Below are 17,714 nucleotides of genomic sequence, written 5' to 3' on the forward strand. Positions count from 1 at the left end.
CCACTGCACTACATAGTTGTCCTTCAAGTTTATTAAATGATCTATAGGTGGCACAGTGAATAGAAGCCAGATTTGGATTCGAGAAAATTCCACTTCCTGAATTCAGTTCAACTTGGATACCTAATTAATAACTATATGACCCTGAGCAAATCACCTAACCCTATTTGCCAAAATTTCCTCATCTACTATATTAGATAGAAAAGGAAATGGCAAAACAGCTCAAATATCTTTACCCAGAAAATTCTAAATAGGTACCCAAAGAGTTGGTCATGACTGAACAAATGAACCTGTAAGTTCCTTTAATGATAATTAAAACCTTCAAAGAATCAAGGAATCAACTAGGAAACTTTGTATTCTAGGTCCAACTATAAACAAAAAAGAGGCATAAATTACTGAAGTAAAATAATGGGATGGGTAAAGTCAAGATAGTAGAAAAAATGGAGGACTTGAATAAGCTCTCCCTACTTACCCTCCAAGCAACTTTAAATAATGCCTCAAAACAAATTCTGGAGCGGCATATCCCACAAAAGGATGAGGTAAAATAATATTCCAACCCATACCAGCTTAGGTGAGTAGGAAATATCTATAGCACCAGAGAGAGAAACTAGCAGCAATCCTTGGGGGCAAGTGAATCAGTGGTAATAGCAGCTGCTTTCCCTGCTTTAAATCCAGCACATGGTAAGAGTCTGGAAAACTGGTCAGAAGGAGTTCACAAGTTTTCCTTTCACTGAGTGCAGGACTATTACATTTCTCATACTCAGAGGTGGGTCACAGACACAGAGTGAGCAAAGTTACACAAGCACAACAGAGCTTGTGACCCCATTGTAGTGATACCCCTGGTGCAGTTCCAAGGGAGAAAAGAGTACTTGTGTTTTCTCACTGTCTAGAGAACAAGCCAGGCCAATAGTAAATACAACTCTCCATAGATTTTGCAACCTTGAAATAACTGAAAGATTACAAAACCACCACAAGTGGCTCTGAAAACAGCTACACAAAAATCCCGAAGCCTGGGAGATAATGCCAATCTGAAAGCAAAATTAACATAAAACTCAGTCAGGAAATAGGTTAAAAAAATAAGCAAAACCAAGAAATAAAGAGATCTTTACCATAGAATGTTACTATGGAGACAGGAAAGATCAAAATACAAACAGAAAGCAAAGTCAAAACTTCTAAGGTCTCAAAGAAAATTATGAAGTAGTTTTAGGCCCAAAGAGAGTTCCTAGATGAACTCAAAAAGCAATTTTAAAATTATATAGGAGAGGCAGAAGAAAAATGGGAAAAGAAATGACAATGATACCAGAAAACATGGGGAAAAATGAATCACTGCTTGGTAAAGGAGGCAGGAAAACTTTGGAATAAAATAACACCTTAAAAACAGAATAGGTTATGGGGTGGCTAGGTGGCATGGTGGATAAAGCACCGGCTCTGGAGTCAGGAGTACCTGGAGTTCAAATCCAGTCTCAGACACTTAATAATTACCTAGCTGTGTGGCCTTGGGCAAGCCACTTAACCCCGTTTGCCTTGCAAAAACCTAAAAAAAAAAAAAAAAAAAAAAAAAAAAAAGAATAGGTTAAATGGAGTAGAAAATCACCACATGTATACAGTTCTTCTCTTCATCAGGTTCATCAGGACGTGGAAATGCTGAAAGAACAGATCAAGTTGTTGGTGGAGAAAAACTCCCAGTTGAAGCATGACAACAGACTTCCCAAAACCCTGGCCAGTCCTGAACAACTAGAGAAATTAGAGTCTCAGCTAAGCCCTGAGGAACAGACTAACCTGTGGCAAGAAATTCTCCTGAGTGGAATGTGAGCTCTGCCTTATAAGTGGATGAGCCATGGATCTTTTTTATGCCTATCTCCTTAAGAATTTTTTTTTCCATCCTCAAGTATCATCTCACATGGATAAATTGCCCAACTAGCATCAGTTGGTGCAGATATGTTGGAAGGGCAGACCTTGATGGATCTACCCTACATTTTTGGAAGTTGAATTCCAGAGGGAGATGATACCCCAGTTTTGGAAATTGAATTACACAGGAAGATGATACCCCAGTTTTCACTCACTGGCCCCAGGACAACCAGGCATGCAATTTGGTCATTCCTGAAAATAGAACAGGGTTGTATGCCTTGTTGTCCTTGTGGCTCTCTCACTCTTTCTTTTAACAACCTGTTTTTAAATGGATACCAACATCAGTTAAGACAGAGTCAGGTTTCAGCTGAATGAATCCAATGGTTTTCTTACTTAAAGAAAAATTAAAAAATAAAAACAAAAAAGTCAAGGTTAAATGGAAAAGGAGATACAAATTTCAATGAAGGAAAAAATGACTACATGAGACATCAAAAATAATAAGAGAAAAATCAAAAGAATGAAAGTAAAATAAAAGGAAATGTGAAAATATCTCAATGGAAAAGCAAAAAACCTTGAAAATAGATCCAGAAGAAATGATTTAAAAAATTATGGAACTATATGAAAGACATAATCAAAAATGTTTAGACATCATTTTTTTAAAGAAATTATCCTGGAAATCCATCCTGATATCTTGGAAAACGAGGTTCTAAGATCATTTAAAGAGATTCCAAAATGCAAACTCCAAGAAATATTATAGCCAAATTACAGAGTTCCCAGGTTAAGGAGAAAATATTGAAAAGATGTCAAAAAAGAATTCAAATATTGTGAAATCACAGTCAATAGAACACAAGATTTAGCAGCTTCTACATTAAAGGTTTGGAAGGCTTGAAATATAATATTCCATAGGACAAATGTGCTAAGATTATGACCAAAAATCACCTACCCAGAAAAAATCTTTCATAAAGTTTCAGCAGAAAATAAAAAGGAGCAGAGTTCCTAGATGAACTCAAAATGAACCAGTGAACTTTCAATCATTCATAATAAAAAATGACATCTGAATAGAAATTGTTTTTCAAAAGCAAGACAAGAAAAGTATAATAATATAAGTAAATAGGTAAGAGAAAATATTAGGAATTCAATTAAGTTAAACACTTTGCATTTCTATGTGGAAAGATAATACTTGTAACTCTTAAGAACTTATTCATTATCAGTGTAGTTTTATGTAGACAGAAAACATGGATGTGAAATGAATATGAAAGGATACACTTTAAAATTAAATTAATGGGTGAAAAAGAGGAATGCATGGGGAAAAGGGGAAAGGAAGAGGTACAATGAAGTAAATTATCTCACACAACAGCTCCATGAAAGCAATTTTACAATAAAGGGGAAAATGGGCAAGTGGGCAGGAGAACTTGAATCTTACTCTCATCAGAACTGGTTCCTAAAAGTAAATAACATACATACAAATTGGGTATGGAAAATAAGAAGGGAAATGGATGAAGCAGGGACAGGAAAGAACTTTGTAAGGGAGGGCAAATTGGGGGGATATGTCAGAAGCAAAACATTTCTGAAGATGGGTAGGGTTATAGGAGAGAGTAGGATAAATGAGGGATAGGATAGAATGAAATATTTAATAATCATAATGGTGAAAAAGGTAATATTAATTTCTTAAAAGAACTAAATTATTTAGAGAACTGAATTAAATGTATTTTTTTTAAAAAGAAGCATTTCCCAACAGAACAACATTCAAAGAATAGGAACAGGCAATTAACAGTAACCCAAACTCTTGCTGTGTACATATTCATATACATACATGCATGTATGGATGTATGTACATATATACAAATTAAAGTATTTCTGGGGTACCACGTTTCACTAATTAGATTGACTAATATTAAAGGAATGGAAAAAAAAACAAATTATGGACAGGATTTGGGAAAACAAATAGCAATGCTATGTTTTTGGAGTTGTGGACTGAATCAGTCCTGAAAAGCAAATTGAAATTGTGTCCAAACATCTATAAAATGGTATCCTTTGAAATAGAAATACCATTGTCTGTATCTTAAAGAAATGAAAAAGATGAAGAGAAGACCTATCTGAATAAAAGTTTTGTTCCAGCTCTTTCTGCAAATGAATTGCAAATTGAGGGGATGTCAATGAATTGAAGAATGGTTGAATAAGTCATGGTGCATGATTGTGATTGAATAGTATTGTGCTGTTATAAGAAATGATGAACAACTTATTAAAAAATTCCTGGCAAGACTTACATGACATGATGCATAATAACAGTAATGTTTTATGATCATTATTTGTGAATGATTTAATCATTCTCAGGAATACAGTGATCCAAATTATTTCTGAAAGACTAATGAAGAAAAATACTTTACACCTCTGAAGAAAAAAACTAAATGCAGATTGAGTATTTTTTACTTTTTATTGTTTTTTCTCTGTTTTCTTTTAAAACATGATTAATATGGAAATATGTTTCGGATGAGTACATTTGTATAACCTATATCAAAATGTTTGCCTCTTCAATGAAAAGGAAGAGGGAGGAAGAGAATTTGAATTCAAAATTCTAAAAGAGTGTTAAAAATGTTTTTACATATAATTAGAAAAATTACATGGCCATTGAGGAAAGTACCTAGCAAAACTCATGAAGAAGAGAGAATGGTATGAAATTTTAAAATACATGATTGCAGAAAAGATGATGTCTTAGAGCATCTCAGTGGCTCAATTAAAATGTATTTGAACCAGGAGCTTCATTAATATAACAAGATACAAAATAAAACCTCAGAAATTATCAACCTTGGGTGGCTAGGTGGTGTAGTGGATAAAGCACCAGCCCTAGTGTCAGGAGTACCTGGGTTCAAATCCAGTCTCAGATACATAATAATTACCTAGCTGTGTGGCCTTGGGCAAGCCACTTAACCCCATTTGCCTTGCAAAAACCAAAAAAAAAATTATCAACCTTTCCATATTTTACTAATAAAGAAAAAATAACAAATATTACTGAAATAGAATTTTTTTTGCTTTATTTTCTTTGTTTTATTTTTGTGGGTCTTTCTTTGATTGAATCTCACTCCTAGAAAAGGAAACTGATCAAGAATTTCCCTTAATGACTCTTTCCTGAGACCAAGGTTCCTATTCATCCCTTCTAAGACCAAAGTATGCCAATGTGTTAATATTAATCTATAAATCCAATTTTAACCAGACATTTTATGTGTTCAGTATCTGTATCTTACTTTTCATCCCTATGTCACAATACTGCCAATATACTTTAGCAAAAGCAGATTACTCACTATCCTTTTGAAAAAGTTTAGTATTTTCATGCCTCTGATTAACCTGTCTCCTATTAAAGGAAAGTTAATCTCTTCCTATTTCTTCCTGCTAATGTCTATACACTTTACAATGCTCATCTCAAGGGCCTTATTTTCAATGTACTATTCCCATAATTCAGTTAACTGGAATAAGCTCATCTCCTAACATGTTTATTCTTCTAATATATATTTATTAAAATTCCAATTACCCCATAACTCTTTGCATATGTGTTTCCTCTTTTTCATAATAAGAACTCATGAAATTTATCCACATAGACTTGGAGAGGTTTTAAACTACTCAGTGGAGAATAAATTTCTAAGTATATATTTTCAAGTATACTAGAATTTAAAATTCTTGAGATAAAGATCACATCTAATGGAATCATAGATTTCTGCAATTACAGAGTTGGAAAGGGTCATATAATTAATTTCATAAAACTTGTTAAAAATTAGTCATCCAATGAGTCTCAATTTGTTTTTATTTTGCCCACACTCTAGCATATGTTACATATAGATTATGCTAAATAAAATGCTATTAGATGAATAAATATCATTTTCTCCGTCTCAGAGATAGTTTTGTGACTATGAAAAAGCATGAGCTCTCTAATTCCACAATTACTTAATTTTAACAGAAATAAATTCTGTCCAGATCACGAATTTCTTAATGATATTCTTTATTCTTATGTTTCTTGAAGAATTGTTATGTGGAGAACAACACTTCTATAACTCATCCTATGTCTCTTTATTTATGTTTGTGCAATGTTCATTTTAATTCAGTAGAAACTACTATATTCAGTTTCTGTTATATATATAGCAAAATTTGCAAATTTTTAGTAAAAGAAAAATTGACTCTAGGAGACAATTGTAGTCATTAAAGGATCTTTGAGGTCTCTGGGAGTTAAAAGGATCCACTCTCAACCACTTGTTCAAACCTGGACCAACTCTCTTTCCAATTGTAATCTCTGACCCATATCTAAGTTATGATAGAAGAGCTAAATAGATTGTTACTATAAATATATATGATAGATACTATTTATTCTAGATGTTTTCTTTGTCCATGATTATGTCAAGTATTGGGGGCATTATAAATCTCATTTAGGAGACTGCTATAACTCTGAATTTAAAGTAACTGCTACAAATTGAAGTATAAACTACAAGCAGAAGCATATGAAGTAGTTCACCATTACAGGAACTCCTTCCTCACCTTTGACTCCATCCTGTATCTCTGATATCCCAGTTTTATGTGCCACCACATTTACATTAAAAAGATGTCTAAATGTGAGTATTTTTATATATTTTAACAAACCATGGCTTCCAGTCAGGATGGCGAAGAGCAGCCAGGCACTATCTTAAGTTCTCCTGGTTTTCCCTCGGAGCTAATGTGAGCCAAATATCTAAATAGAATTTGGATCCACAAAACACAGAGAAGAACCTAGAAGAAGATATACTAACAAGATCTCTCCCAGAGAAGCATGGATGAGTGAGGGACACAGAGCAGAGATCCAATATAGGGGCATCAGGATGAGGTCTGGGGACTAATCTGAAAACAGCTTCAGAAGCTTTTGCTGTGTGCACAGCAGCAGGGAGAGCTCCAGCACAGAAACAATTACTGTGAGGGGCAGGAAGACTCCAGTACAACAGCTAGACATTGATTTGGTATGGAAATCCAGGGCTGTAAATCCCAGTGTTTGTAATGAAGTTCCCATGTTTCCAATTGAGTCCCCTCCCCCCATCACATGGGTGAAAGTGACTCTTATCATAACAAACACAGTAATAACTCCCCGTGCCCATAAACTCAAATGTGGGCAGCAAATCTCCCCCTAATTTGATTGAGAATTATGTATAACTATATAGCCAGCTCACTTTACTCAAGGATAACCCAGATCCTGCTGCTCCTCCCCTGCCCCCAAAGAGTGGGGCCACTATTCAAAGACACAGACTCTCCAGAGTAAGTGTCTAGCATCCCTTACTGGCTGGCCCACTTGAAGTTACTAAGCCCAGTGAGCAAAGCATCTGGGGACCTCAACATCTAAGGTCTATGAAGCAGCCCCCCTCCCACAACACACGATGCTAGGAAAAAGAAGAAATACCAGTGGAAAGTGGGGTTCATTGGATATTACCTTGAAGAAAAAGATCCTAACTCAGAGAGAACTAGAACTTCAGAGGAGAATATAAATCAGTCTCCAGCCCAGAAAGATTTCTTAGAAGAAATCAGGAAGGAATTTAAAAGTCAATTGGAAAAATTAGAAAAAGAATGCAAGAGAAAATTAACACTGCATTCTGCTACCAAAAAATACAAATGGACAAGTATAAAAAGAATATAATTCTATCAAAACCAAACTTTGGCAAATGGAAAGCTCTTTGAAACACAGAACAGACAAATTGGAAAAGGAGTTGCAAAGATAAATGAAGAAAATTCTTCTTTAAAAAATAAAAATTGAAATCTGTAGAAGTTAGTGACCTCACACTTTTACCTTCGAGGCTCCTGTGCAACCCTGGCCAGCCGGCCAGGCCAAAATTTAATCAACAATCCACATGGACTTCTCTTAAAACTCTTTCTAGGGGTGGCTAGATAGCGTAGTGGATAAAGCACCGGCCTTGGAGTCAGGAGTACCTGGGTTCAAATCCGGTTTCAGACACTTAAAAATTACCTAGCTGTGTGGCCTTGGGCAAGCCACTTAACCCTGTTTGCCTTGCAAAAAAATCTAAAAAACAAAACAAAACAAAACAAAAACTCTTTCTAACTTTCCTATTCATTTCTTAATATGCTATAACTTCCTTAAATAAATTTCTATTTTCTTTCCAAAAACCTGCATTCCTGAGTCTGAGTTGTGATTCCTCATGGGGCAGAACTGAACTCAGGACACAAATCAGCAGCTACACCCTTGACTATTATCTGAAAGAGTGGAAGAGCCATAGAAGTCCAGGGATATGACAAAAGTCAAGCTGAATAGTGATGTCTCAGGATGCAGTAGATGACTTTGGTATCTTTTATGACCAAGCTCTAAACACTCCAGAGCACCTGCTCTAGCCACCTTAATTGGCACTGAAGCGAACTGTGACCTCTGCACCTTCCACAGATTCATGGAGCCTCAGGAAGATAACCCTACCAATTTTGATTTTTCATACATAGCCTGCTCTTTGAAATCCAAATTTTCTTTTCTTTTCTTGCTTTTTGGGGGCAAGAGGTTGTCAAAATTTATGTTTTATATTAATTTATTATATAAAGCCTATCTCTAGATACACACATGCATATATTCAAAACATATTGTTTAATATTCCAATAATTGTCTAAAGGCTAATATTATCCTGAAGACTTGTTTAACATACAATAATTAATATGGACCCAAAAAAGAAAAAACCCAAAAAGTAGAGTATTGTGTTCAGTTCCTGGTAGGAAGGATAAGAACATTCAAGGAGCATGATGATTGATGATGTTTGTCCTTCATTCTTGACTACCATAGCATCAGATAGTTAATATCATGACATACAAGTGAGCTGAATTTAAATATAGGGTGCTGTGCAAAGTCACCAGTCTCACTTTCTCCTTCAGAGATGATCCTGAATGCAGTGGGACACTTTGGCCTTTTAAAGCAGGTCAAAGTTTGACTGAGACAACACCCAGTTTAGATAAGAGAGAGATGAGGAAAGGAGACCAAGAGGGACCACTCAAAAAATGAAGCTGCCTCAGTGATAACAGCAGATAAGAAATAAAAGAAGCACAAAGGAAAAAGGAAGATGACCAGGAAGGTGAATGTCCTTAAGTTCATTTGAAAATCTATCAAAAGAACCAGGAATATTTAGATTAGAGAGAATAAAATGCAATATTCAAGAATCTGAAAGATGATCTGGGAAAGAGAGAGATTAAATTTGTTCATTTTCAAGGAAGCAGTTGTGTCAGAGATTATAGAAAATTGGTCTTGGAAACAGGACAAGTGGGGTTCAAATCCTATCTTTGATACATACTGTGATATGACTCTGGACAAATCATTTTACCTCTCAGTGTTCCAGGCAACTTTCTGCCAGTAATCTAAACTAAATTCTAAATTACAGAGAAGGTGGTAATTTGAACTGGGAGAAGTAATATTTTTACCTGGGACATCTCTTCAGCAATGAAACCACAGCTTCAATCCCTAATTTATTTGGCTTCTAAAGGAAGTACTAAGAACAATTAACAAAAGACATTTCAAAGAGAAAATTTAGAGCTTGATGTCAGGAAAGAAAAAAAAACAATTTACTAACAGAATCAGAATGAGTTGCAGGAAGATACTGTCTCCTCAGACATGTGTAAGATCAAATCTTATGCCTACTTGTATATCTGGTAGAGGAGAATTCTTTATTTTCATATATGCCTTGTTATAGATGACCTCTGACATTCCCATCAACTTTAAAAATTGGTAATTTTGGCAAAATTACAGTTATTTCCCTCTCTTCATCCCCCATTCTTTTTTGAGATGTGATCAATTAATTCATATCAAAAAGGATCCTTTGTGATCATGGAATCAAACATGCTCACACTTATAGTCTAGGCATCTAGTTTATTCTGAGTCTTTAATATTAGTCAGTTCCTCTAGGGAACATGGAAGCATAGTCTTGTATTCAATACTACCTGAAAATACATAATTGTAGAATCTTTGCCTTACAAGGTATTTTTGAAGGTTAGCTTATATCTCTTCCTTCTAATGATGGAATCTGTTCTAAGGCAGATAGTCATCCAGATTACTTTTAACATTTCCACTGGTGTTATGAGGCAAACTATTTCATTATAGAACACTTATGATCCTTAGAGAACAAAAAATAGACTTAAGACTTTAGAATCTGATGAACATTTTATGAAAATTATTTCTAATCCTAATTTATCATACTGTAAATGACTCACTTGTAAACATGTTTATCAAAATATGTATGTACAATTCTAACCTGACTGTTTGCCACTGAGGAAAGGGCAGTGGGAAATGTGAGGGGTAGGAAATTTTGTAACTTAAAAAAATACATGTGCATATGGATGAAAATAAATAGATGAATAAATTTGTTAACTATAAAAAGAAGTTAACTACTTCATCAGACAACAAGAATCTGTTAAATAAAACAATAAAATGAAAAAATAGAAGAAAATGAAAATACTTTATCGTCAAACAATAGACCTGGAGAACAGATCTAGAAGAGCCAATTTAAACATCAGTAAACTTCGTGAAAACAATGAGGAGGAAAACATATGGGCTCCATACTTCAGAATATAGTAAAGGAGAATTTCCCTGATATCAGGGAACCAAAGGACAAAATCGTTATTAAAAGAATACAATGATCACCTCCCGAAATGGATCACAAAATGAAAAAACCAAGGAACATTGTGGCCAAATTCAAGAACTATCAGATAAAAGAGAAAATCTTGCAAGCAGTCAGAAAGAAACAATTTACAAACCAAGGAACCACAGTAAGGACTACACAGAACCTAGTTGCATCAGTTTTACGGTATTGAAGGACCTGGAAATATGATATTCCAGAGAGCAAGCGAGCTTGTAATACTGCCAAGAATTCACTGTCTGGCAAAACTGAGCCTTCTCTTCCAGGGGAAAAGATGTAAATTTAACGAAATAGGAGACTTTCAACTTTTCCTGATGAAAACACAAGAGTAAAATGGAAAATTTGGATTTCAAACAGATTGCGTTGTATCTCATATTCAAGAGATACATTGAAAAGGTAAAAAAAAAAGGAAAAAGAAAAAAAAACTATTATCCAATAACTTGACACTAATTGCATCCCCACTTGAGAGAAAGTTTCTCACAACTTGAGAATTGCAACACTATAACAGAGAATATACTTAGAAATAGTGGACACTCATGACTTGTCGGTGACTCTGATAGAATGATGTAAAATAAATATCTCTTTAAGGGGGGATGAATCAAGAGATGGGAGAATGGAGGAGATTGAATGGGATAAATGACATTACATGAAGAAGTGAAAAGGACCTATTGCAATAGAGGAGAAGGGAGGAAGTGGTATTCAGAAGGAAAATACTGGGAAATAGGGATAAGGTGAAAAAAAAGGGGGGGGAAATACAAACAGAAAGAAATTACCATGGAGGACAATGAAGAGTTAGTAATTATAACTTTGAATAAGAATGGGGTGAACTTTTCATAAAAAGTAAGCAGATAGCAGAATGAATTGCAAACCAGAATCCTACAAAGTCGTTCTTAAAAGAAACTCATTTGAAGCAGAGAGATACATATAGAGGAAAGGCAAATAAAAAGTTGGAACTGAATATATTATGCTTCAGCTGAGGTGAAAAAGAAAGTTGAAGCAAACCTTATCTCAGTCAAAGCAGCTGTAAAAATCTGTCTCATTAAAAGAGATAAGGAAGGAAAATATATTCTCCTAAAAGGTACCATAGATAATGAAACAATTTCATTTTTTCTTTTTTTTAGGTTTTTGCAAGGCAAATGAGGCTAAATGACTTGCCCAAGGCAACACAGCTAGGTAATTATTAAGTGTCTGAGGCTGGATGTAACTCAGGGACTCCTGACTCCAGGACTAGTGCTCTATCCACTTGGCCACATAGCTGCTCCAATGAAGCAGTTTCACTACTAAAAATGTATACACCAAATGGCTGGCATCTAAATATTTAGTGGAGAAGATGCATAATTTACAGAAAAACATAGCAAAAATGGAAGAACTCAACTTCCTTCTCTCAGAATTAGATAAATCTAACCAAAAACTAAACAAGAAGGAAGCTAAAGAGAAAATACAATGTTTTAAAAAAAGCAAACCTAGACATGACAGAACTTCAAAGGAAATTGAATGGAAATACAAGGGAATATGTCTGTTGATCTGCAGTACATGGCACCTATACAAAAATTTACCATATACTTGGGCACAATAACTCATAACCAAATGCAGAAAGGTAGAAATAGTAAATAATTCCTTTTCAGACCATATTGCAATAAAATCTTATGTAATAAAGGGCCATGGAGAGATGGACCAAATAACCTCATTTTAAAGCATGAGTGGATCAAACAGCAAATTAAAGATAGAATCAATGATTTCATCCTAGTCAATGGCAATAATGAGACAATATACTAAAACTTAAGGTATACAGGCAAAGCAGTTATTAGGGGATATATTATATCTTTAATGCTTAAATAAAATAGAAAATGAGGAAATCAATAAGCTATGATTGCAACTAAAAATTAAAGAATTAACAAATATATAAAACCTAATTAAATACCAACTTAGAAATTCAAAAAATTAAAGAAGAAATTAATTAAATCAAAAGCAAGAAAACTGTAGAATTAATAAATAAAACCAAGGGTTGGTTTGATGAAAAAATAATAAATGGATAGAACTTTGGTTAATTTAATTTAAAAAAAGAAAGAAGAAAACCATAGTACTAGTATCAAAAATGAAAAAGCAGAACATACCACCAATGAGGAGAAAATCAAAGTAATGATTTGGAACTATTTGCCCAACTGCATGCCAATAAATTTGATAATGTAGGTGAATTGGATGAATATTCACAAAAAATATAAGTTTACCAAGTTAAAAGAAGAGGAAATTAAGTACATAAATAAACCTAGCCTTGCTTTGTTTTTTTTTCCTTTGATTTTTTTTTGCAAGGCAATGGCAACTCAGGTTCTCCCAACTCCAGGGTCAGTGCTCTATCTATTCTGCCACCCAGCTGAAATAAACCTATCTCAGAAAAAAATCAACAAGTCATCAATGAATTCCCTAGAAAAATATCTACAGGGACAAATGGATTTATAATGAATTCTATCAAACATTTAAGGCACAATTTATATAAACTCTTTGAAAAAATAGGTGAAGATGGTATGCTGCCTAATTCTTTCTATGACATGAATTTGTAGCTGAGACCCAAACCAGGAAGAGTTAAAATAGAGAAAGAAAATTATAGACCAATTTTTCTAATAAATATGGATGCAAAAATTTTAAATAAAATCTTAGCAAAGCAATTAAAACAAGTTATCACTTGGATAATAAACTACAAACAAGCAGGATTTATTCCAGGAATTTAGTGTTGGTTCAATATTAGAAAAACTATCAGTATAATTAACTATATCCATAGCAAACCTAACAGAAATCATATGAGTATCTCATAAATGATGAAAAGGTCTTTATTAAAATGCAGCACCCATTCCTATTAAAAATGCTAAAGAGTGTAGGAATAAATGGATTGTTCCTTAGAATGATAAACAGTATCTGTCTGAAGCCATCAAAAAGCATTATATGCAATGGCGATAAGCTAGAGACATTCCCAATAAGATCAGGGGTGAAATAAGAATGCCTATTCTTGCCACTACTGTTCAGTATTGTATTAGAAATGTTAACTTTAGCAAAATAGAATAAAAAGAAATCAAAGGAATTACAATTGGAAAGGAAGAAACAAATCTCTTTACAGATGGTATACCCAGAAAATCCTAAAAAATTATCCAAAAATTTATAGGAAACAATTAGCAACTTTATTAAATCAAAGCATATAAAATAAACTCAAATAAATCCTCAGTATTCCTATATATTATTAGCAAGATACAGCAACAAGAGCTAGAAAGTGAAATTCCATTTAAAATAACCAGACACCATAAGTTACTTGGGAGTCTACCTGCCAAGACAGACTCAGAAACTTTATGAAAACAGCTATAAAACAATTTTCACAAAAATATAATCAGATTTTAATAATTGGGAAAATATCAACTGCTTATGGATGGGCTGAGCTAACATAATAAAAATGACAATTCTACCTAAATTAAACTACTTATTTCCTACCATACCAATCAAACTTTCAAAAAATTACTTTAATGAGCAAGAAAAAATTGCAAATAAATTCATATGGAAAAACAAAAATTCAAGAATAAGAAGGGATTTAATAAAAAAATGCTAAAGAATGTGACTTAAACTTAACAAATCTAACATTACATTATAAAGCATCAGTCCATCAAAACTGTTGGGTACTGGCTAAGAAATAGAGTGGTGGATCAATTACATAGACTAGGTATGAAAGAGACAGCAGGAAATCAATATAGTAATCTGCTTTTTGATAAACCTAACAAGTCCAACTTCTGGCTTAGGAATTCATTTTTTGACAAAAAAAAATTGGAAGATACTATGGCAGAAAATTGAATTATACCACCATCTCTCACCCTATACCAAGATAAGATAAAATGAGTGTAGGATTTAAACAGAAAAGACCATATTATAAGCAAACTAGGAGAACAAGGAATAGTTTACCTGTCAAATTTTTGGAAAGGGGAGAAATTTATGGTCAAAGAAGAGATGGAGAACATCATTAAAAACAAACTGGATAATTTTGATTACATTAAATTAAAAACCTTTTGCAAAACAAGACCACTGTAACCAAGATCAAAAGAAATGTAGTAAATTGGGAAATAATTTTTACAATGAATGTTTATGACAAAGGATTCATTTCTAAAATATATAAAGAACTGAGTCAAATTTATAAAAAATGTTATCAATATGACTTCTGGAGCAAACTAGAAATTCTGAAAATCAAAGGAGAGATGAATATAATAAAAATCAAAAAACCATTGATCTCATAAATAAATCTAAGAGTTGGTTTTATGAAAAAGACAATTAAATAGACAAACCTCTGGTTAATCTAATTTAAAAAAGAGAGAAGATACCAAATAACTAGTATCAAAAACGAAAAGGGTGAACTAACCACCAATGAAGAGGAAATTAAAGAGATAATCAGGAGCTATTTTGCCAAGCTGAATGCCAACAAATCGGACAAACTTCAGTGAAATGGTTGAATATTGACAAAAATATAAACTGCCCATACTAACATAAGAGAAAATAAATTGCTTAAATAATCCCATTTCAGAAAAAAGAAATTGAAGAAACCATGAATAAACTTCCGTAGGAAAAAGTCTCCAGGTCCAGATGGATTTACAAGTGAATTCTCTGAAATTTTTAATAAACAATTAATTCTGATTCTACATATAACATTTTTTTTAAATAGGAGAGAAAGGAGTTCTAGCAAACTCCTTTTATGACATCAACATGGTGCTGATACTCAAAACAGGAAGAATCAAAACAGAACGATCTCCCTAATGAATATTGATGCAAAAATCTTAAATAAAATTTTAGCAATGAGACTATAGCAAGTCATTACGAGGATAATACACCATGATCAGGCTGGATTTATACCAGGCAAGCAGGGTTGGTTCAACATTAGGAAAACACTCAGCATAATTAAACATATCAACAGTAAAACTGACAGAAATCATTTGATTATCTCAATAGATGCTGGAAAATACAGGATTCATTGATAAAATACAGGATTCATTCCTATTTAAAACAAAAGAAAATTAAGTGGCTAGGTGGCAGAGTGGATAGAGCACTGGCCCTGGAGTCAGGATTACCTGAGTTCAGATCTAGCCTCAGACATTTAATAATTACCTAGCTGTGGGGCCTTGGGCAAACCACTTAACCCCATTGACTTTCAAAAAAAAACTCACTAGAAAATATAGTAATAAATGGAACTTTCCTTAAAATAATAAATAGTATATATCTAAAACCATCAACAAATATTATATTTAATGGGAATAAACTTGGAGCATTTCCAATAAATTCAGGGGTGAAACAAGGATGCCCACTATCACCATTACTATTCAATGTAGTATTAGAAATGTTAGCAGTAGCAATAAGAGAAGAAAAAGAAATTGAAGGAATCAGAATAGTCAATGAGGAAGCAAAGTTTTCACTTTTTTTGCAGATGATATGATGGCATACCTAGAGAACCCAAAATAATTATCTAAAAAACTCCTTGAAATAATTATCAAATTCAGTAAAGTATCAGAATGTAACACAAACCCAGCAAAATCATCAGCATTACTATATATGAACAACAAAGTCAAACATCAAGAAATAGAAATAGAAATTCCATTTAAGATAACTGTAGATGACATTAAATACTTGGGAATCTCCCTCCCACAACAAACACAGAAATTGTATGAACACAATTATAATGATCTCCCCACCTAAATAAAGCCAGTTCCAAATAAATGGAAAAATGTCAAATGTTGATGGTTAGGTTGAGTTAGTATAATAAAAAATACAATTCTACCCAAATAAAATTACTTATTCAGTGCCATACCAATCAAACTACCAAATAAATACTTTACTGAACTAGAAAAAAAATAGTAAAACAATTTATCTGGAATAACAAATGGGCAAGAATATCAAGGGAACTGATGAAAAAAATGTAAAGGAAGGTGGTCTACTCTACCAGATCTAAAATTATACTATAAAGCAACAGTCATGAAAACTGCCTGGTACTTGTTAAGAAATAGAGTAATAGATCAGGGGATTAGGATAGGTTCAGTAAATGACTACAGCAATCTACTATTTGACCAACACAAAGACATAAGCCTTTGGGATAAGAACTCACTATTTCACAAAAAAAGTTGGGAAAACTGGAAAATAGTATGGCAAAAACTAGTTATAGATCCATATCTCACACACTAAACCAAAATAAGGTCAAAATGGGTACAGGATTTAGATATGAAGAGTGATACCATAGATAAACTATTAGACCAAAAAAATCCCACAAGCTAAAATAGCAATTCAGGAGATAGGATCCCAACTCCAAAGTCTGAACCCTGGGAACACTGGGGCAATAGATAGGACCACTGCAAAGGCAGAACCTGAACACAAAGGAGAAAACATACCTCTGCAAAGGCAAGGCCTAGATTGCATAGGCAACATCTTGACCACCAAATCGAGAATCAGATACCAGCCCCAGCATTAAAAAGTCCCTATTCTCCAGCAGCAGAGCTAAAACAACAAAAATCAGCTAAAAAGCTTTAAAAAAGCACTCATTATAAAAACTACTTTAGAGATAAATATGAAAACAGTACCATGTTGGGAGAAGAAATCTGTGAAAAATCACATACAGGAGGTCTCAAAAGAGGCATAATTGGACTCAAAACTCATTGAAGAGCTTTGAAAAGAATTTAAAAACCAAAAAAGAGAAGAAGAAAAATGCAAAAAAGAAATGAGAGTCATAAAAGAAAATTGTGAAAAATTGACCAGAGAATTCAACACCTTTACAAAGGAAACACAAAAGCTAATTAAAGAAAATAAACCTCTAAAAATTAGAATTGAACAAATAGAAACCATTGAATCTAAGAGACTACAAGATTTCATCAAACAAAATAAGAAGGCTGAAAAAATTGAAGAAAACATAAAGTACCTTTTAGGAAAAACAAATGACCTATAAAATATATCCAGGAGAGAGAATCTATGAATCAATGAACTACTAGAAAGCCTAGATTAAACAAAAAGAACCTGGAAAAAATTGTACAGGAAATTATTAGAGGAAAATGTCCAAAAATGCTAGAACAAGAAGACAATATAACCATGGAAAGAATACACAGAACCCTCCAGAATGAGACTCCAAGATAAAAACTTCCAGGATTCTAATAACCAATTTCCAGAACTCTCTTTTTGCAAGTAAAAAAAGAAAGAAAACAATTTTAATATAAAGGAAATACAATCAAACTCACACAGGACCTATCA

General features: G+C 33.4%; 1 pseudogene; it reads left to right on the forward strand.

The window, feature by feature from the left end:
• Positions 1-437: 437 nt before the first annotated feature.
• The window catches only part of LOC141522875 (dystrophia myotonica WD repeat-containing protein pseudogene), a 67,263-nt pseudogene continuing 49,986 nt past the window's right edge, over positions 438-17,714 (forward strand).

Source organism: Macrotis lagotis, chromosome 4, assembly GCF_037893015.1.
Source record: "Macrotis lagotis isolate mMagLag1 chromosome 4, bilby.v1.9.chrom.fasta, whole genome shotgun sequence".
NCBI classification, from domain to species: Eukaryota; Metazoa; Chordata; class Mammalia; order Peramelemorphia; family Peramelidae; genus Macrotis; species Macrotis lagotis.